We start from the raw sequence: 22,653 nt of genomic DNA on the forward strand, positions 1-22,653 counted from the left end.
CACCTTCAAAAACACTCTCAAAGAACACCTACGGGAGACTGCAATTCAAAATGGCCCCTACAAATGTCCTAACCCAGTTGTACAATAAAGACCAAGCATGGCTTTGTCAGTATTCCAATGTACAGCCCCACCCAACCCAACACCTACCCAACCTCCTCCAATGTACAGTTTCCATGTCAAATGTATGTCAGTATTCCAATGTACAGTGTCCCCCCCCCCCTACCCAACCCCCCCCCCCCCCCCCCCACCTCCAATGTACAGCCCCACCCCACCTACCCAACCTCCCCCAATGCACAGTTTCTATGTCAAATGTATATACTCTTCTTCTGGATTTTTTTAGTATCACAAACAGTACTGTATTTGAAAATCTGGTATGTCATAAATGTATAGATGTAGCAGTACTGTCTATCTGTATGTCATGTGTGTCATATGATGAATTGAAAATGGGGGACCCTGATGGAAACAAGACGAAAGTCTTTCTCAGGTCTGCATCCTCTTAACAATTGTATGTATTGAGCTGTACTGTACTGTACCCATTCGGGCCATTCTGCAATCTGTTAATACACTTTTCAATCAATCAATCAATCAATCAAAACTAGTCAGCTGTAATGTTGTGTTTGCTCCAACAGGCGGCGATATGTTTCTTTTATTGAAACCCGTCAAGCTAGAGCTGAGACTCAGCTGACCATGATGACGACACGCCCCTCTCCTCGCAGCTATTACTCGCGGCCGCTGTTGTTCCGGAAGCGGAAGGAACGGGAGAGTTTGGTAAAAGTTTGATGAAAGTTTGACAGACAGACGTACTTCTCCTGATCTGAGACAACGAGACGGGATTATTATGGTATGTTTCCAGTATAAAACACTGTTTAAATAGAAAGTTATATTATTATGGTCTGTTCCATTATAAACCACTGTTTAAATAGAGAATATTATTATGGTATGTTCCAGTAGGAACCACTGTTTAACCACAGTTATATGCTGTCAGTAGAACCAGACTAAACCATGTTCATCATCTAGTTGTATCTGGATGCATCATTCTGGAGACAGGTTGTTTGTTTGTTTGTTTGTTTTTGTTGATGTTGATAGCAATGTTTTCCATTAGGTTCCTCTAGAAGTGACACAGTCTGACAGAACAGTGAAATGTACTGTTCTAGTTGTCTTTGTCATGCTGTGTTGTAATGTGGTTGATATGAACTGAAGGTTCTCATTCAGATGTCCGTAGGTCTGCAGCTACTAGCTCTACTGGAACAAGTTATCAAAGCTTCTCGTAGGCTTAATGTAGGGTGACCATATTTTGATTTCCAAAAAAGAGGACATGCCCCCCCAGCCTCGAGATACTAATGATACTCAGGCATGCGTTGCTCATGGGACGACTGGTTGCACTATGATTTAATGACGCCGCGCGTGCGCGCTCCCGCGCATGCACATGGATGTTCCCTCGCATAGCACAGACTAAAGACAGTGCCTAATTGCCTCTACGAATGGAATGTAACACATTTCATTCACAAGTTGTGTGAATGTATCTGAGAACGTATTTGAACACACCTGACGACCGGCCATATTGTTATGCAAAGTAGTACTTAGCGAGTTGGCTCATCAGTCGGGTGCAGCGCATTCCTGTGTGCACGCGTGTGCACATCCGTGCATGTGCGTGCTTCTGCTCACAGACTGGTTGCACGCCGTGCAACCCCCGTCCCATGAGCAACGCATGCCGATACTCAACGTTTACTCAAAGATGCATTATTGTTTTAATTTATTTAAAGTATGCCTCCTCTCTATGGATATACAATTATTATTTATATTATTTTACTGTATATAACACAACACTATCTCTCTATAACCAAATACACACCAAACCAAAGTTAACAATCAGCATGCTTGATGATTATGCCTAGAATTATCTGACAAATCTCAATGGCACAATAATTACTTAAAAATCAACCTGTAACAAAATAATAGCTCTCTTTTCAAGTCTTACTGGACAAAAATAAATAACAAAATATATGAAATAATAGAAAATAGAAAATCCTGTTAACAAATATCCTTTTCAGACAAATCGTTTTTTTTTGCCATGTTTCAATGAGATATTATGCAATGGTTTCTGCTGTCTCATTTGGTGTATTTAACCTCGATTCATTTTGTTTGCATGCCACCCATCTTCCAGTCAAAGTACTATTATGATTGGGAATATTGTCACTGCTCCGTGGTTACTCCTGTCTGGAGAAACACCACAGTACTGGATTTGATTTGAGTGCTTCATCAATCGAGTCGAGTGGGGCGCTATAACACATTGGCTTCGGATTTAGTGCGCGCACTAGTGAACTTCGCCTCCCATTTGTTCCGACGGGTCGGTACATTTGGAATTTCTTCTGAAGTTCATCTGTAAAAGTACATTCTTTGGCATTGTGAATGTGAGCTGCGCTCCACTCTGTCCCCTCTTCCTCTGTTTGTGTGTGAGTGTAGTTGAAGAGCCGCCCACAAAGCTTCTCAGGGATTACGTCACACACGCAACAGATTACCGTAGTATTAAAAATGAAAGCCGGACATTTTCATGCATTTATAAACCCCCCCCCGGACGGCCCGGACAGGGCGTGAAAAGAGGACATGTCCGGCCAAAAGAGGACGTTTGGTCACCCTACTTAATGTAAAATATTCAACTGATTTGTATATTTTAGGATTGTCTTTTCATTGTCTTTTGGGGAGGACTGTAGGAGTCCGGGTCTGGGAGAAGTGATGGCTGGGATAGGCCTAGGTGTGCCTGGGACAGGGGCCACTCTTGCAGGTTGCATCTGGGGCCTAACAAAATTAATAGTTGGTTTCAGGTTGCCGACCGACCCTGCCGATTTAGGTGCGACCCAATATATTTTATGAGTTTTTTTTTTTTAAATTATATAAAAAAAAAAAAATCCGATTTTTTTTTTTTTTTTTTTAGAATAAAGTTTCATAGAAATCTTAGTCAAACATTTAGTATAATGGATATTAAACATGCTGGCAGAGTACATGCATCCATGTTGTTGTGAACATTTTTATTAAATAAAGAAATTCCCTATCCATAGTCGCCGTGGGAAAGAATAAAATAAAAAAATAAAATAAAATAAATTCCCTACCTACCCATGGCCAAACTGACAACCAACCTGAAACCAACTATTAATTTTGTTAGGCCTGGGGCTCTTCTGGTGATGAATGCTGCTCCTGGTAGGTCTCCTGCTCTGGAACAAAGGATGGCGGCTGAGGTGAGTCATCATGGAAACCAGCCGTGTGGAGCAGTTGATCGATGTGTCTTCTCCAGATGAGATTATCCCTGGTTTCTACTGTATATGACACAGGACCTGTTTTTGCAACAACTGTTGCAGGCATCCATTTGACCCCTTTGGTATAGTTCCTGGCGAGAACCCGGTCTCCAGCTGTGAAGCTCAGAAACTTTGCTTTCGCTCGCCTCTCCACTTGAGCTCTCTGTTGCATATGCACAATCTCCCTCGTCTTTTGGGGTCTCAGGAGGTCAAGTCGAGTGCGGAGTTGTCTCTTGAGCATAACCGAGGCAGGCGAGACCTTTGTCGTAGCATGAGGTGTGTTTCGGTATGACAGCAGGAAAGCACTGAGGCGCCTGTTGATGGACTGTGTACCTTGAGAGGACTTGAGAGCTTGCTTCATGGTCTGTACAAACCTTTCAGCGAGCCCATTGGTAGCAGGGTGATAGGGTGCAGACTTGATGTGCTGAATACCATTCTCCTCCATGAATGTCTTGAACTCTTCAGACACTAGTTGTGGGCCGTTATCACTAACCAGCTGTTGTGGTAGACCAAAGCGGCTGAAGATGGACCTTAGCTCTTCGATGGTCCTCATAGAGGAGGTGCCCGTCATGACGACAACCTCAGGCCATTTGCTATGAGCGTCGACTACGATTAAGAACATGTGGTTCTCCAATGGTCCAGCAAAGTCTATGTGGACTCTTTGCCATGGTTCTTCAGGCCAGTCCCACGGATGTAATGGAGCCAGCTGTGGGAGGTTTCTCACTCTCTGGCAGGCAGAACATGACTTTGCTTTCTCCTCTATAGCTGCATCCAGGCCTGGCCACCAGAAATAGCTGCGTGCAATTTCCTTCATACGCACGACCCCACAGTGTCCAGAGTGGAGCTCGTCAAGCACTTTCCCTCTCAGTGGTGGGGGAATAATGACACGATAGCCCCACAATAGGCATCCAGACTGGACCGACAACTCGTTTCATCTCACCAGCAGGGCTGTACAGTGCTACGAGGGCGTAGCATATTGCCCCTAAAAATAGCCTGTGCTAGTAGAAAAAAATATTTGGGGGCACCCTTGCTAGTACTGATTTCAAACCTCTCATTCGTATTTCACTCCTTTTTTTCCAGGAATTTAAACATTGCGAACTAATCTTGTTGGCCGTTTTCTATATCTCTCCTCCCTCTGTCTCTCTCCGTCTGCCCGAGGAGCGGGGCTGCTACTTACACACTCACACATGCACATACGGGTACTTGAGAGGTGCTGTCCGTCCTGAAGCAGAGCAGAGCTCATCATAGCGGAGAGAACGAAACGTTCGAAAAAAGCATGCATAGCGCGACCTGTGTAACATTAAGTTACACTGCTGTCTCCTATCTTAACGTTAGCAAGCTAAGCATGCATAGCGCGACGTGTGTAACATTAAGTTACACTGCTATCGTTAGCAAGCTAAGCATGCATAACGCGACCCGTGTAACGTTAAGTAACTTGTGTTCCGCGGGGAAAGACCGGTCATCACTGCATATAACTTGATTGAATCCAAATATCCATTCAGAAACGTTGTATTATGAAATAATTCTGGGATGTCTGACTATTTCCCTATGCCTTGTTTGGTGCAAGTTCAGCTGACACGGTTGACATGCCCACTACGCAAAGCGTGTGCTCTCACACACGCACGCGCACACACAGCTCCGGTCATGCATCCACTCAACTCATGGAAAATATATCATCAGGCTATTGTTCTAAAAGTATCTCTACTAATAGTATTGAACTGTTTTTAACAGCTGGGTATTGGGTGGGACATTCTGATTTAAGAACTTTCTAAATAAAATAGAAAGTCCCAAAATAGTTAATTTATCTGACTGCTTGTATTAATTGATCAAAAAGTAGCCATGTGCACTGTGCAGTAATATAGTTATATAAAAGAATAATAAAGCAATGTTGATTATGTTCTTATGCTTGCAAAATAATCAAAAAGAACCGATAAGAGTATCGATAAAGTACCGTACCGTTAAGCAGTATCGAATCGATAAGAGTAGCAGTATCGATCAAATCCTAACAATCCTAACCCATCCCTAATGAACACACCGTTATCAATGAAAGAAGAAATGTTTGCAGCTGTGGTAATACTTCAGTTGGTTCATTATAAAAGATACAAACCTGAAAACAAAAGCACTTAAATGTTAAATAAAAGGACCACAGTAATGAGGCAGGAGGAACATATTTTTTTGCACTATAATGGTAAAATTGTTATTAAAAAAAAGAAAACATGCCCCTAAAAAAGATTCTGTGCCCCTAAATTTTTCATTTAGGGGCACCTGTGCCCCTAGTGAAAAAGCTTAGCGTACAGCCCTGCTCACCAGGTAAGGCTTCAAGCTTGGTGTCATCTCCCCTCCCCGTCCACGAGTGACGATGTCAGTAAACCTCAGACATGACCGGGTCCGTGTGTGTGTGTTTCTTCACATGAGTTGAGGTCACTGGAGCAGCGGTCACTTCCTTGAAGTAGAAGATCTCAGCTTGTGGTGTCCGATTATGTGTGACAGGCAACGGGAGCCTCGAGAGCCCGTCAGCATTCCCGTGCTGATCCGACTTCCTATACCTAATGTCATACCGGTGGGCAGACAGCAACAGAGCCCATCGCTGCATACGAACTGGCCGCAAGCGATGGAATGCCTGTATGAGGACCGAAGATAGAGGTGAGAGGTCGATGGTCTGTCAGTAGCGTGAATTTCCTGCCGTAGAGATATTGATGAAATTTCTTTATTCCAAACACTATAGACAGTGCTTCACGCTCAATCTGCGCATAATTGCCTTCCGCTTTGCTCAGCGTCCGTGATGCAAAGGCGATAGGTCTCTCTTCCCCTGATGGCATGATGTGTGATACTACTGCACCCACACCCAGGGGAGGAAATTAGGCCACTTTACTCGCCAATTGCGAGTATTTTTTACGTTTGGCGAGTAATTCATGAAGAGCACTCGCCAGTCTGGCGAGTACTAGTAATTACAAAACAAAACAAAAAAATCATTCTGCAATCTGCTGATTCGCTCACTGACACAAACCGAACTCTGACTCCCCCCTTGATTCCTCCCATTTGCGCCACATAATAATCAGACCATAACCAATGAACATCATCGTTGTACAGATGCGCTCTAAGCTCCTCCAATGAACACTCGTTTTCTAGAAGATGACGCCCATCTAGGGGAAGTGGACATACCACTGCGCGCAGACCTACTAACTCCTGCCACCGGCAGCCGGCTTGACAACGTAGACAAACTTACAAAAACACATGAGTGGATGAAAATAATTGCATGTAGAGTCGTCGCTTTCGGATATCGGTGCGGTCTGACATGGGGGCGAACAACAGCACGCGACGCGTCTCCTTCGAGTCGGATGAGAATGACAGTCAACCAGCATTAGCCGGCTAGCTACCTAGCATGTAACAAGCTACCATAACGCGCATTCAACATAGTGGACGACTATACTGAGCGGCTTTGCTTAAATGCAGCCGAGTGACATTTTATTATTACCGGGTTTCCCAGCATATCACCACTCGCCCATATGCCCTTCACAACGGTGATGTTGTCATATTTGGCATTCAGAACACACCTGCTGAACCCCTAGCGTTGTCGATTCGGTTCCAATGTATTGTCATCTTACAGCACAAGTACAGTACAACCAGAATACATTTGGCATACAACCAGAGTGCAAATGTAACAAGTCAAGTTCAAGTTGTTTTATTTAGCTATTACATTACAGTGAAATGCTTGGTTCTTTCACTGCCCAACCCAGTATTGATTGATTGATTGAAAACTTTATTAACAGATTGCAGAATGGGTACAATACAGTACAGCTCAATACACACAATTGTTAAGGGGATGCAGACCAGAGAAGGACTTTAGTCTTGTTTACATCAGGGTCCCCCATTTCAGTCCTGTTTGCTTAATGCCTTGTCCACTTCCTCCACACTCCAATATGTTATGTTGAATTAAAAATGGGGGACCCTGATGTAAACAAGACGAAAGTCTTTCTCTGGTCTGCATCCCCTTAACAATTGTATGTATTGAACTGTACTGTACCCATTCTGCAATCTGTTAAGAAACTTTTCAATCAATCAATCCCTTCAACCCTGCTCCTGTCAAACCTGCTCTTTCCATTCCCTCCATCATGTCCCCCCTTTCTGATGAATATTTCCTGCACTTAAGAGTCAGACACACATTCCTAGTAGTTGAGCTGTGATGAATGAAAACTTTATTTAACAGATTGCAGAATGGGTACAGTACAGTACGGCTCAATACATGCAATTGTTAAGGGGATGCAGACCAGAGAAAGACTTTCGTCTTGTTTACATCAGGGTCCCCCATTTTCAATTAATTTTAAATTCATCATTCAGTATAACCTAGACCAGCCCAACCCAGCATCTTTCACTGCCCAGTTCAGCCCAACCCAGTCCAGAATAGTTCCCTCTTTCATGTTAATATGTGATTTAATGATGTAATATTTTGAAGAGTAGAGACAGTGTGATTAATTTACTATGATTGAAAAATCAATTTAGACGAAGACGTACAAAGAAGTAATTATCACAATTAGCGATTTTTTTTGTCTGGTAAAAAATCTATTTGGCTGGTAAAAAAAATCAGATACCCGCCAGTTGGCTGGTAAGCCAAAAAGTTAGTTTCCTCCCCTGCCCATACCATAAGGTGAGGCGTCACACGCCAGCTGAAGTGACAAAGCGGGGTCAAAGTGGGTGAGGGCTTCAGACTGAGAGGGCTGTCTTTGCTCCTTTGAAAGCTGCCTCACATTTGTCTGTCCAATTCCATGTTTGGGCTTTGTGTAGCAGCTCATGGAGCGGTTTCAGCCTATTGGCAAGGTCAGGCACAAACTTCGCATAGTATGTCAGCAGGCCAAGGAATGATCTCAACTGACTCACATTCGTCGGAGATGGAGCCTCCACAATAGCCTTCACCTTTGACGGTGCTTTGTGGAGTCCAGTGCTGTCAATCACGTGGCCCAGGTACTCGACAGAAGGTTGGAAAAACTCGCATTTGTCTTCCCGGACTCTAAGACCATATTCCTCCAGTCTTTGTAGTGTGGCCCCCAGGTTCCTTAAGTGCGACTGCTCATCCGGTCCTGTGATAAGCAGGTCATCCAGGTAACACTGGACCCCTCGTAGCCCACTTAGGATCTGGTCCATTGCTCTTTGGAAAAGTGCCGGAGCAGAAGTAATCCCAAAAGGAAGCCTCTGGTACCTGAATAGCCCCTTGTGTCACTATGGTCAACAGTTCCTGTGACTCTGGATCTACATGCATCTGGAGATATGCCTGACACAAGTCTATCTTACTAAACTTCTGTCCCCCAGCTAAACCAGAAAAGAGTTCATCAATGAGGGGTAGTGGATACTGTTCTGCAATCAAGACAGGGTTCACAGTGACTTTAAAATCACCACAGAGTCTTAGACCCCCATCCTTCTTCATGACTGGAACAATCGGCGTGGCCCATTCACTGGTGCTCACTGGCGCCAACACCCCACTCTCCACCAATCTGTCTAGTTCTGCATCTACCCTGGGTTTGATGGCATACGGAACAGGTCTAGCCTTTAAACACCTCGGTGTGCTTCCTGGTTTGACTGTCAGCTTAACAGTAATGTCCTTCATGCTACCAAGGTCTCCACCAAAAACTTTGGAGTGCTTCTTCAAAATCTCCTGTAGGGGGCCTGTGTCTCCATCCTTAACCAGGAACACTTCTTGCCAGTTCAGTCTGAGTTTCTCAAGCCATCGCCGTCCTAGCAGAGCTGGACGGTTTCCACGAATGATGTACAGTGGAAGAGTCTTCTTCCGCTTGTTGTGTTCCACTGTCACATTCACAACTCCTAACACTGGAACAGCCTCTCCAGTGTAGGTCCTTAGCTTCAATTTGCTCACTCGAAGAGTCAGGTGCTGCAGCTTCTCTGAAAACAGCCTCTGATACCATGGACACACGTGTGCCGGTGTCCACTTGCATCCGCACTGCTTTATTGTCCAACAGTGGTGTGACCCAGTATCCATCATCACTGTCCAGCACAGATAACACATGTACAGTATCATCATCATCATCAGACTCAGTCACTCTGCTCGTCCTGTTCGTGCTCCATCTTATTCACACGTTTCTTCTTGTTTCTGTAGAAACTACCTTTTTTCATCTCAGTGTGCTGTTTGTATGTCTGGGTCTTTCTATTACCACAAGCACGTTCGATATGGCCTTTTATACCACAGTTTCTGCAGTCTACGTCTTTACACCAACACTCTGATGGCTGATGCCCCATTCTCCCACAGCGGTAGCATGGCTTGCCAGCTGTTGTCTTCTTGTCCTCAAAAGACAACTTGTGCACTTGGGCTGATAGACTTAGCTGCTGTGCTTCTCGGGCAGCCATTTCCATTGACGTACTTATCTCTATGGCCATTTCCAGTCTCAGGTTAGCTTCACTCAGTAGTCGTTTCTGAATAGACTCACTGCGTAGACCACACACCAGTCTGTCACGTATGGTGTCATTGAGTGAAATAACAAATTCACAATATTCAGACAGGCGTTTAAGTACAGCTACAAACTGTGAAACAGATTCACCCTCTTCTTGGTTCCTTATATGGAACCTGAAACGCTCTGCAATGACCAGTGGCTTAGGAGAGTAGTGATCTTTTAATATTCCCACTATGTCTTCATAGGACTTGTCCCCTGGCTTCTCCGGTTGCACCAGACTGCGCAGTAGGTTATATGTTTTTGCCCCCATAACACTTAAGAATGTAGGTACTATGATATCCTCTTCAATCTTATTAGCAAGTGCAAAATACTCAAACCTCTCGGTGTAAGAACTCCATTGTTCTGTCTCCTCGAATGGTCCAATATGTCCAAACAGTGCAGCCATCTTCCTGCAATTAGTCCTTTCCTTGTTTCGTTTGAGTTACTGTCTTTGGATCTGGCACCATCCGCCCCTCCTCATTTACTCAGTCTCCTTCCCATCGTGGAGATTTCACCTTTTTTCCGTCTCTATACTCCGCCCGCAACAGTGTCAACACAGCAGTATGCACCGTTGCCAAGTTACCGCAGCCCCGACGTCGCGCTGCACACTCGCGAAAACAAACAAACACGTCAGATGCGGACTATTGCCGACAATAACAAACACAACGTGAGATCCGTATTATCCTCGTCGCCAGTTTTGTTGTATACTCATCTGGTTATTTAGTATAACATATAATAATGAGGAGACACGAGACACAGGTAAATTCCAGTTGACAGCTCTTTAGTGGAAAACTCAACCCAGGTGATTACAATGACGGCAGTACTTATTAGCAGGGGGCGTGACGGTATCTAATAAGGGGCAAACTTAGAATGTCAATACACAACAAGAGGAAAGCAGGGTGAAAATTATAGTATATATTATATCATATATATATTATATCATACTATTGTATAAGTACTATTCTTTATAAGACAGTACGTTTGTAATTTTAGTTTATACCATATCAACAGACCATTTTTCTTAATACATGACTGAGAATCATTTTACTCATCTCCTGAATATCACACAATAATCGGTTCTGGCCATGTGAAATGTCTCATGTGAATATCTTTTTAGTAAGTCTCTGATTAGACATCTTCACAAGCCTATTGCAAGCCTTAGTATCGGAAAGCCTATTTCAAGTAAATTGATGGCCTCTCAAAAATGATCGAATAGCTCTGATGCACAAGGTGCAGATGTTTATATGAATCAGCACTATTGAATCAAGATATTTATACTGAAAAAAAAAACACACAAATTATACTTTGGGGGGATAGTTGGGGGCCTTAGGGATATTTTCGTGCAAATTTGTGCAAAAGCACCAAATTTGGCCCAGATGTAGCCCAGAGTATGCTCAATTGATTCAGCCAGGGCGCCCGAGCCAGCGACCCCTGGGGCCACCCTGGTGGCCAAATCAATATGGCCGCTGTCCGAAAAAGGTCTTGGCTATAACTTTTGAACCAAATTAACTAGAAATTAGTGCTGTCAGGCGATTAAAAAAATTAATCTAATTAATTACAGGATTTGTAATTAATTAATCTAATTAATCGCATTTTAATCGCATAACCATTTTATGCCTGAAATTCTATAATCATATTTCTAATTGCATGTGTCCAGATGGCAGAATTCAGTACTGTATCTACAAAACCTTCTGTTTAATCATCTTCCATCTATTAATTTGCTTAGATTTTTCAGGTCTGGTCAATTTGAGCATGGTGTTATTCACAGTCAAAGATAAAAAAAAAAATATATTGATATTCTCATTTGGTTCATTACAATTGACTCAAAATAAAATGTTCATTCAATCAATCACCACGCTGATTGATTGAATGAAAATGTTATTAACAGATTGCAGAATGGGTACAATACAGTACGGCTCAATACACACAATTGTTAAGGTCATGCAGACCAGAGAAAGACTTTTGTCTTGTTTACATCAGGGTCCCCCATGTTCAATTCATAATGAATTGTAAGTAAGGGTACAACTTGCACCGTGCAATCCATTCTTTGTGGATCTAGCCCACAGTATTTCTGACACTGGGAATACATTCCCTGAGATTCATAGATGTCCCTAGAATCAGATACCAAGAACATGCAAATGGACCATATTAAAAAAAAGTCTGTAAATGTGTATTCTACATTATCATGGAATGAATGATACAAAAAAATATTATAAAAAAAAGAAATGATAAAAAAAAAATTGTACTTATTTTTTTTTGTAATTAATTTTGAGTTAATTTTCATAACGCGATAATTTGCTGTGTAATTAATTAATCTAAGTAACGCGATAAACTGACAGCCCTACTAGAAATACAAACTTGGTGTCTATTTTATGTCTTTTGACTATTAGAAACACATTGGAATGCTTATCTTTACAATTGGGTGTGTCTGGACCCCTAATTTGCATATTTCCAAGATGGCGACTACCCGAAAGTGAGTTTTACCAGAACTTTAGTTTTTTCTGTCTATAAAAGTGAAATTCTATATAACATATAATTATATCACAATCCGAATCAGACAAGTTGATTGCCAGGCAATATTTATAATGTCAAATAAACCTAACCAACAATTGGTTGTCAGGTGTAACAACAACAACAAAGGCGAAAACATGACAGAACAACAATAAATACTGCACAATACACAAACAATACAGAATCATACCCTACATTAGCCCAAAATGACAATCCACATACCACATCAAGGTGCTCAGTCTATAGATATAAGTTTATGGGGATGGATGTGCTCAGTCCTTTTTATTTACCAGAGTGAGTGATTGTGGATAGAAGCTGTAGTTGACGATTTTTATATCATAATCACACAACCAGATTACTTATTGTCGTCTCATTGTAGTCTCGACCCTCATTGTTGGTAGGCTACAGGCAACCTCACAGCCACATATTGAGGTGCAATGGATTCCAGCTTTGCAGCGCCCTCTACATGACTTTTTGCAGCCACAGTGGAGGATAATGGTGCAGGCTTTACTGGCATCTGCAAGATGAGTCCAGTAAGGTTCCCAAGTCTTGGTCGTGGAATCCCAGTACCAGCTCTGTACCACCATGTACTGAACTCTGGGATATTCTGCTGGACAGAGGTTGCCTGGTTCCAGTAAAAGGGCTATGCCAACTTCGTGAACCCTTGCAAGTGATTCAGCCACTGCTGTTTCCATAATGTCTTGTGCGTCGAGTGCTACAAGGTCATTATTTGGTAGAAATGGATTTCTGTGGGTCTCCATAACCTCTGAAGGATTTGACATCTTTCCTGAACATGACCTGCAAGCTATTTGCCTCTTTGTGATGAGATGTTGACGATGATGTGCTGCTGTTATACACAGCTTCAAACTCTTGCACCAACCTGGTGCAGTCAGGCCCTGCAAGCATGAAGAGTGTGAGGGCTTCCGGGCTTTCATAGAGTCTAGCTGCTCCACCACAGGACTGCAGGATTTTGTTTGATTGCTCATGGGATTGATCTTTTGCAATCAAGCTGAACTTACGTTCTGACCGCTGCACTACGAATTTCCCCTTCATGAACTCGTCATAAATGGTAGGATTTTTTTCAGGCAGCTCAAACATGTCTCGAACATTGACGGGGAACCAGCGAGCGTAGTTTGTGTGATCCATCATGTGAAACCAAGCACAGAGCTCATCACACACTTGAATGTACAGCTTGAAGTGTCCTTCTCGGAGTGACCGAACGAATCGACAGAACAGTAACTCTAGCTCCATGATGGTAGACCAGTACTTGAACTGTGGAAACTCCGCTTGAGATTGTTTGTCCCACCTTTTGAATGTTTCAGATGGGCCCACAACATCCACAGAATAAGCAGAGTATGCCTTCTGCTTGAGAATATGAAGGGACATGAGAGTGACTTGATGGACATAACGTGTGCATTTGATATGGTGCTCATTGAGGGCAGACTGAGCTCGCCCTGTAGTCAAGACCTGTGCCTGGGTAAGGACGGTGGTCCAACCTGAATCGCGGAGCAGCTTGCCCACCATAAGGTGAGCTTTGTCTTCGATATGCAATGTTCCCATCATTACGACCAACTTATCTTCACCAAGTGTTGCAGGATATTGCCATTGGAGCTGCTTGGCTTTAATAGCATACAATGGTTGATCAGCACCAAGGACGGCAATCTGGCCAGGATTCAGGAATGATGTGCCTTTCTGTGCTAGCTCCATTGCATGCTTCATCATGGATGCAGATGCTGCTTTATCTGGGAATAAGGGGTACACTCCTATCTCTGCACGAAGTTTCACTGTGTCATCATTCATAAGCTACGAGTTATAACCTGACCATGTAATAACATCATCTTCACCTAGTGTCTCCTGATCGAGAACTCTTTTCCCATGCATCAACCAACTCATCTTTCACTTTGGCTCCACGCACAAGATCATGCAATGGTTCCACAGGATCAGTGCCACTTCTGGGTGCCAATATATCTATATTATATTATATATATTCATTGAGTTGTGTCTGCAAGTTTGGGTGTGGATGAATCTTCAGTGTCAACTTTTATAGGAGGATGCTCAAGTCCTAGATGGTCATGAGAGATGATTTGTAGCACTCAGTGCAGTTCCATGGAACTCATTCTGTGAGTAGTTCCCTTTGCTGTGCCCATCTAGATTGTCAACATCATAGGTGAAGACATCCTGATGAAGATTAGTAGGAAGAACAATGCCTTGTACTTCTGACATTGGGTGATGAGACTTGCTATTTTCATTCTCGGTTTCAGGTTGGCATCTTCTGTATTAGCTGCACAGGGTTTGAGGAGTGCTGGACCCTGGATGATGATATCATTGAACACTCGTAAGGGTTCGGCAACAGATGTTGTGAGACCGTTAATAATATCTTAAATTTATATAGCGCCTTTCAGGAGACCCAAGGCGCTTAACAGGAGGCAGCAGCTAAGGGAGGGAACAGGAAACAACGTAACAACAAAATAATAATCAAAAGGAAAGAAAGAAAAGGAAATCAGGCAGAGTCATTTACAAATTTGGTGAAGAGGTGGGTTTTGAGTTGGGATTTGAAGGCGTGCAGGGATGTAGCATTACGGATGTTTGGAGGGAGTGAGTTCCAGAGGGTGGGTGCGGCCACAGAGAAGTCTCTGGGACCAACAGTCCGCATGTTGGTGGTGGGGATGGAGAGGAGACCGGAGTCAGGAGGACCGCAGCCTCCGGGGCGGGATGGAGGAGGTCAGCTAGGTACCGGGGGGCAAGGGAGTGAAGGGCTTTGTAGGTGATGAGGAGGATCTTGAAATTGATGCAGGACTTGACTGGAAGCCAGTGGAGGTGGATGAGGGTGGGGGTGATGTGGTGCCAGGACTTGGTGCCGGTGAGAACCCTGGCAGCATAATTTTGCACATATTGTAACCTGTTCAGGGCATTGCTGGGTAGCCCTATTAGGACAGAGTTTGCATAGTCAAGACGGGAGGTGACGAAAGCGTGAATGAGAGTCTTTGCTACAGAGTCGGGAGAGATGTTCCTGAGATGAAAAAAAGCTGATTTAGTTATTGTTTTTATGTGGGAATGAAAGAAGAGGGTGGAGTCCAGTATGATGCCCAGGTTGCGAACTTCTGGGGAAGGGTGGATTAGGCAGCCATCCACTTCAAGGAGGAGATCTCCAACCTTCCGGAGCAGTGACTGCTTGGCCACAACCATGAGCTCAGTCTTCTTGCTATTTAGCTTCAGGAAATTGGATGACATCCAGGCCTTGATGTCAAGGAGGCAGTTGACGAGGTGCTGTAGGGCGAGAGGAGTGGAGGGTGAGGTGCTGATGTAGAGCTGAGTGTCATCAGCGTAGGAGTGGAAATTGAGACCATGTTTCCGGATGATGTGACCAAGGGGGAGCATGTCGATTGTGAAGAGGAGTGGACCAAGAATGGAGCCCTGCGGCACACCTTGGTTGACTGGGGCAGGGGTGGAGGTGGAGTTGCAGATGGAGATGAACTGTTTTCGGTCAGTGAGGTAGGACTAGAACCAGGTGAGAGCAGTCCCAGTAACACCCAGGTGGTCAGAGAGGTGGTTAAGGAGAATGGAATGGAAGACCATGTCAAAGGCTGCAGAGGAGGCTGATGTGACCGGAATTGGTGGCAATGAGAAGGTCGTTGGTGGCCTTGGTGAGGGCAGTCTCAGTGCTGTGGTGTTTCCTGAAGCCACATTGGAAGGGTTCATAGAGCTCATGGTTGGACAGGTGTTGGTGCAGTTGGGCAGCCACTGCTCTTTCCACGATCTTGCTTAGGAAAGGAAGGTTGGAGATCGGTCGGTAATTCCCAAGGTCATCTGGGTCCAGACCAGGCTTCTTCAGGATGGGCGTGACTGATGCTGTCTTGAAGCTAGAGGGTACCCTGCCCGATTCCAGGGAGGAATTAATTATTCTCATGATGGTAGGGCACACGTCAGGTAGGCCAGCTTTGACCAGAACTATGGGTAAGGGGTCAAGGGAGCAGGTGGAGGCCTTAGCCTTGGTGACCAGCTTAGCCACCTGGAGAGCGTCGATGGGAAGGAGCCGTCAAATGTGTGGCCTGGTTGTAAGCAATACTTGTGTAAAACCAAGGCGGCCCTCATCAACATAATCGCCTCATCCTGATCAATCTGGTTGGAATCATGACCTCTAGCTACTCTCTTAGCCACTTGTTTGCAGGGAGCGAAATTAACTTTTTGACTCACCGGCCAGTGGCGGGTAGATGGGAAGAGTCTACCCGCCAAGCATATTTCTTACCTGCCAAATTTTTTTTTTATTAAAAAAAAAAAATATTTTAATAAAATATATATTATATAATCATACTTGTAGTTGTATTATCTGCGAGACATCGCCACCACGCAATAAGTCAAAATGCTTGCTATCTGCAAACAGCTCCACTGTCTGTGTGTATACTTGAGTAGCCTCCAGCTCCAGCAAGGATTCTCCGGCCCTGCAGCTAGACCCTATATTCAGCTAAACCAGGGGTCAGGAACCTTTTTGACTGGGAGAGCCATAAAAGCCAAATATTTCTAAATATATTTCATTGAGAGCCATATAGTATTTTTTTTTGATATTTAAAGTTTTTTATTTTTCTCAAACAAGACAATACATACATGACAAAACAAGACAAGAAATTATAATAATAACAATAACAACAAGGGGTGAGGGGGGGGGGGGTTGCAGAGCGTTACAAAGGTTCAGTAGACAAACTTATTCCAGATAGTGATCTAATAAAGTTCAGGGGACCTTGAAGGCCATCGGGCCTATCGCTCTCTTGAAGAGACAGAGCAGCCTGTTCCATCGATAGCAAGTCCATGAAGTCCTTGCGCCAGTTCTCCATACTGAAGCAGTTCGGTTTGCGTTCTTTCCAGTTCATTAAAATAATCCGTTTGCATGCTAGAAAAGCCAGTGCTACAGTATTATTTACAATCTTTGCTTGAGCAGTGTCCATTTTTACACCCAATATACACATTATAGGGCAAGGATTAATGTCAATTTGGAGAGTAACTGACAGGTCCTCAGCAATGTCCAACCAAAATTTCCTAACAAGCGGGCAGTGCCACAGCAAGTGCATGAGCGTACCCTCTATTCCACACCCATGCCAGCACAATTTGGGTAGGGTGTGATTCAATGTACAGGGTGTTATATAGGCCCTGTGTAGTATCTTTAATTGTATAATTTTATATCTAACACATTTTGATATTTTTGTACTATTCCTAAGTGCTGCTTCCCATTGTGTTTCAGATATGGGTATACCCATGTCTCGCTCCCATTGGACTTTAGTTTGGGTATTGGTATCAGGGGTGGTTGAACATGATAGTTTATACATTGCAGAAACAATGCCTTTCCTGCCTGTAATTCCCCTTAATGTCTCTTCCATGACTCCGTTTGTTCCTATAGCTATGCCTTTAGACAACAATGATTTAATAACTGATTGTATTTGTAAATAAGATAAAAATTCGGTGTCTTTCAGCCCAAACTGTGTTTTAAGTTCATTAAAAGGTATCATATTTCCCCTTTCGATCACTTGGCCCACCTACCTGTGTTATATTATGTTGTTGCCATACATTATTTTTAAGGATTTTACCTCCTGCAGAGAGCAAAGGGTTTTTCCATAATGGACATGATGGTAAGGAATATCCACTAAAGGTCAGGCGTTTATGTAAGATTTTCACTATTTCACATGAAAATTCTAAAAGCGGATTGTCCAGTCTGGGAGTGATTTTTGGGTTATACCACAACATTGAAAGAGATAGATCTTTGTTATGTTCTTCTATAATTTGTTCTTCAAGCCATTCCCAGCTGCCAATCTGTCTCACACTATTGTAAGCCCACTGCAAGGGGTATCTTGAGTTATATGCTATGTAATATTGGTGGATATCTGGTAGTCCTATTCCTCCACTATTTCTTGGTTTTATAAGTTTTTTATGGCTGATTCTAGGTTTTCTGTTGTTCCATAGGAAGCCAGAAAATAATGTGTTTATTTCTTTGAACCAACTAGGAGGGAACTTTAACGGTATAGAGGACATCAAAAAAGCTAGCCTTGGTAACAAATTCATTTTTATAATATCAGATCTGCCCCAAAGGGATAAAGGCAAGACTGTCCATCTTTTGATGTCCTCCTTTATATTCTTTAAAAGGTCAGATGTATTTAACTCAACCATTTTTTCAATGGGAGATCGGATTTTAATTCCCAGGTATTTAATTCCTTTTGGCTTCCAATTGAAAGGAGCAGAACCCAGATGTGATTGAAAAGTTAGGTTGTTAAGTGGAATAGCTTCACTTTTACTATAATTCACTTTATAGCCCGAACATTTACCAAATGTATCTATAAGCTTTAGCACTTGAGAGATGGAATGGCTAGGATTTGTTAGTGTTAATAATATGTCATCAGCAAACAGGCTGGCCTTATACTCACAACTACCAATACGAATACCACTGATTTCTTTATGAGCACGTATAGCACAGGCAAGTGGTTCGAGGGAAAGAATAAAAATGCGGTGAAACCGGACATCCTTGGCGGGTAGATCGATAGAGATGGAGTGGATCAGACCTTATACCATTTGTTCTGACTGACGTAACCGGTTCATGGTAAAGTGCCTTTATCCAGTTCATGAGAACCGGACCAAATCCGTATTTAGGTAGTACATAAAACAGATATTTCCACTCCACTCGATAGTATGTATATTGTATAATAAATTAAATATGTCTTACTTTTAATGCGACTTCTGGTGCTGCATGGTTTTGCTGATGGCCTTGTAATCTGGTTCATACGTGGTGAGGTTGAGCTTCATGCAGGCGTTGAGGCTTCCATCAGTTAAACGTGAGCGTAGGTTGGTCTTAATGTTCCTCATATGCGAGAATGACTGCCCACATGCATATGTAGAGCCAAACATGGTCAATACGGCAATACTCACGCTGCATTGTGTGGTATGTCACAGGAAGCTTGTTCCAAGTTTTAAGAATCAGCTGGTCTTCAGGTTGAAGATTTTTAATTTCTGTCCACTTGTGTTCCCTCGCCAGCTCTGCTCGCTATATCTTCAGCTACAGATAGCTGTATCTTCAAAACGAATTTCTGTTTACTTTTAAATGACACAGTATTATTAAGAAATATCACAAGTATAAAAAAATTACTCAAAAAATGTCTGGGAGCCATATGCTGTCACCAGAAGAGCCATATATGGCTCGCGAGCCATAGGTTCCCGACCCCTGAGCTAGACCCTACATTCAGCATGCAAGGATTCTCCGGCGATGCAGCTGGACCCTATTTATAACGTTACTGTTCTTTTGTCAAATCACATTCAACATGCCCTCAGCTAGAATATGCATTCAATCAATGTTATAAGACATTGATATCAGGAGCTATCTGTAGCTACTTCTAGCCCGGTAGATAACGTTAAGACAATTTAGTTTACTGGGACAGATCGATCTAACGTGAGCTAGCTAACGCGAGCTAGCTAACGAGGGAACGGAGGTATTATGCACTCGAGTCGACTATTGCTGGAGCATTTGTTGATTTTATGTAGCTAGCCAGCTAGATACCGTTAGACAATGCCTCGTCATGTATTAAACTAAAAGTGAATAGTTGACTGGGTCATTGTTTAAACAGTAACGGTAGCTCATGGAGGTCCGGTCTAGACTAGAGCAGACTGCCTGTGTTGACATGAGCACTGCGAGCAGAAGCCCTTAGCCAATAGTATCCCGCTGCAGGGCTGGGCGGATATGACTCGTTGCCACGTTTTTTTTCAAAATAAGTATCATACGAACCTAATTGTTGATAACTGCCGGAGCCATCGATATTATGACTGGAGATGCGCTTGGGGCGGAAATGAGACCCGCACATATTTTCAAAATAAGAGTATCGTTATGAACTTGATTGATTACACGCCACACGGCGGGCAGCCCTCTAAGTGTCAAGCGCCAAAGGTAAAAACTGATCGCCCCTGGCGGGCGGCGGGCTTTAGTTTCGGTCCCTGCTTGTTTGTGATGTATGTGTCCCTCCCTTTCTGGTGTTCACTCCATTCAGGCAGATATTTGAGGAGCTGTTGCTTGAATCTTGTTGTGTGGAGTTCATAATCAAGACACAAATGCGAAATGGGTCAATATTGAAAACGGAAACGTAAAAGTTAAGGTAAAACTCATTTTCGGGGAACCGCCATTTTGGAAATATGCAAATTAGGGGTCCAGACACACCCAATTATAAATATAAGCATTCCAATGTGTTTCTAAGGGCAAAGAAACATAATATAGACACCAAGTTTTTATTTGAAGCTCATTTGGTTCAAAAGTTTTAGCCGAAACCTTTTTCGGAGGGCGGCCATATTGATTTGGCCACCAGGGCGACCCCGGTGGTCGCTGGCTCGGGCGCCCTGGCTGAATCATTAGAACATAGTCTGAGCTACATCTGGGCCAAAATTGGTGCTTTTGCACAAATTTGCATGAATTTAGCCTCATATAGCCCTAAGGCCCCCTAAGGAGCCATTACTTTGGGGGCCCCCCAAAGTATTAACATGCAGCGGGAATCACTGCAGCATATATGACAGCACTATTGAACCAAAATTAAAAACAACTGAACTCTTTGTAGAATGAAATCTTTCTGGTCAGTCATCATTCTTCTGGTTAGCATGTCAGAGGGTTTGGATTAGCAGGTCAGGGGTCAGGGAGGGACACACAGCCCAGGGCGGCTTGCTGCTGAAGGTATGGATTGACCCCAAGGTATATTTGGGGTCAAAATGTAAGACTATTCTCAAAATGTACGCATTGACGTGTAGACTTTTCACCATCTCCCTGTGAGACACACATCCATTTACTCTCTCTGAGACACACATGCATGTAGACATTAATATCTCCCTGTGAGACACACATGTAGACATTAATATCTCTCTCTGAGACACGCATACATGTAGACATTAATATCTCTCTGAGACACGCATACATGTAGACATTAATATCTCTCTGAGACACACAGTACATGTAGGTATTTCACCAGAGACTAGAGCTGCCGCGGTATTGATGTTTTCCTTACCGCACACATTTGCAAAATATTTCCTACCGCCGCGGTATTACCGCACACACACACACAAAAAAAAAAGTTTGAATGCATTTTTTTTGTAGTCTACTCTTTATATAGCCTGCCTCTAGTCTAAATGTCTATCTTTAGAGGATGACTTTGCAGCATGAATATTGTTTGGGATTCGGCATGCACGCATTCGTTATTAAAAGTGAAACACGGATTCGAAGTCTCCCCTCGGTGTCGCGCCCGCCGGTTACCCCCCCGACCCTTTCTTCTTCTTATTATTATAACGTTACTACTTATGATTACAAAGGTATTCGATTTGTGGCATTAACGTTAGTATAGTTACACGTTCGTATTTACCGGACCACATAGCAAGGCAAGCGTTACTCAATTAATATCTAAGTTCCTTTCTTTGCTCAGAGCGTGCCGAGTTGTACCCATTCTGCGGTCTGTTAATAAAGTTTTCAATCAGACAAGTGTATAGAACGAAGGGCTTTTATTATAACATTTCGTTGCAGTAAAATCATTATGCCTCGTTCCCTGAGGAGCGACGGCGTCGGTAATCCACTCCGGTCTCCGGTGGGAGCTAACGTACTATTAGCCGTGACGGTGTTGTGATGGCTGAGATTCAGGAAGTAAACGCACTGCAAGATGCTCCAAGCATGTGACGCGTATCTCTTCTGACCAATCAGTGGTCTGCAGTGTTTCATGTGACTTTTCTGGTACCCAATAGGGTCGCTTGGAATCTCGACAGAGAAGTAGGGTATATCTGCAGAGCCGCAAGCCCAACGAGAGCGTAATAATAATAATAATATAATAAAAAACAGCGGTGATGCCGGTATTCAGCCCAACGCTGCGGTGGGCATGATGTAACAGCGATACCGCGGTAATACCGATACCGCGGCAGCTCTACCAGAGACACACAGACAGTAATTGTAGGTATTTCACCAGAGACACACAGACAGTAATTGTAGGTATTCATATTTCTGAGACACATACATGTAGGTATTCATATCACTGAGATACACATAGAGTACATGTAACATTCATATCTCTGAGACACACATACAGTACATGTAACATTAATATCTCTCTGAGACACGCATACAGTACATGTAGACATTAATATCTCGTACAGTACATGTAGGTATTAATATCTCTCTGAGACACACATACAGTACATGTAGGTATTCATATCTCTCTCTGAGACACACATACAGTACATGTAGGTATTTCACCAGAGGGCTCAGAGTGCAGTGTCAGATATTTGCGGTTCCCCTGGAGCAGGCAGGGATTCAATGCCTTGCTCAAGGGCACTTCAACTGTGACAGAAACAGGAAAAATCCTGAGTGATATGATGTGTGTGAGTGTGCGTGTGGGTGTGTTGAAACGTGTGTGTGAGCCACACCT

General features: G+C 43.3%; 1 protein-coding gene across 1 annotated transcript in view; it reads left to right on the plus strand.

Moving 5' to 3' along the window:
• Positions 1-781: 781 nt before the first annotated feature.
• itprid2 (ITPR interacting domain containing 2) overlaps positions 782-22,653 on the plus strand; it is a 156,647-nt gene continuing 134,775 nt past the window's right edge. The window contains exon 1 of the mRNA XM_084314035.1: positions 782-841. The gene's annotated coding sequence lies outside the window, so the exon portion shown is untranslated. The remainder of the gene's footprint in view (positions 842-22,653) is intronic.

The sequence above is a fragment of the Notolepis coatsorum genome (assembly GCF_963971535.1).
Source record: "Notolepis coatsorum genome assembly, chromosome: 5".
Lineage (NCBI taxonomy): Eukaryota > Metazoa > Chordata > Actinopteri > Aulopiformes > Paralepididae > Notolepis > Notolepis coatsorum.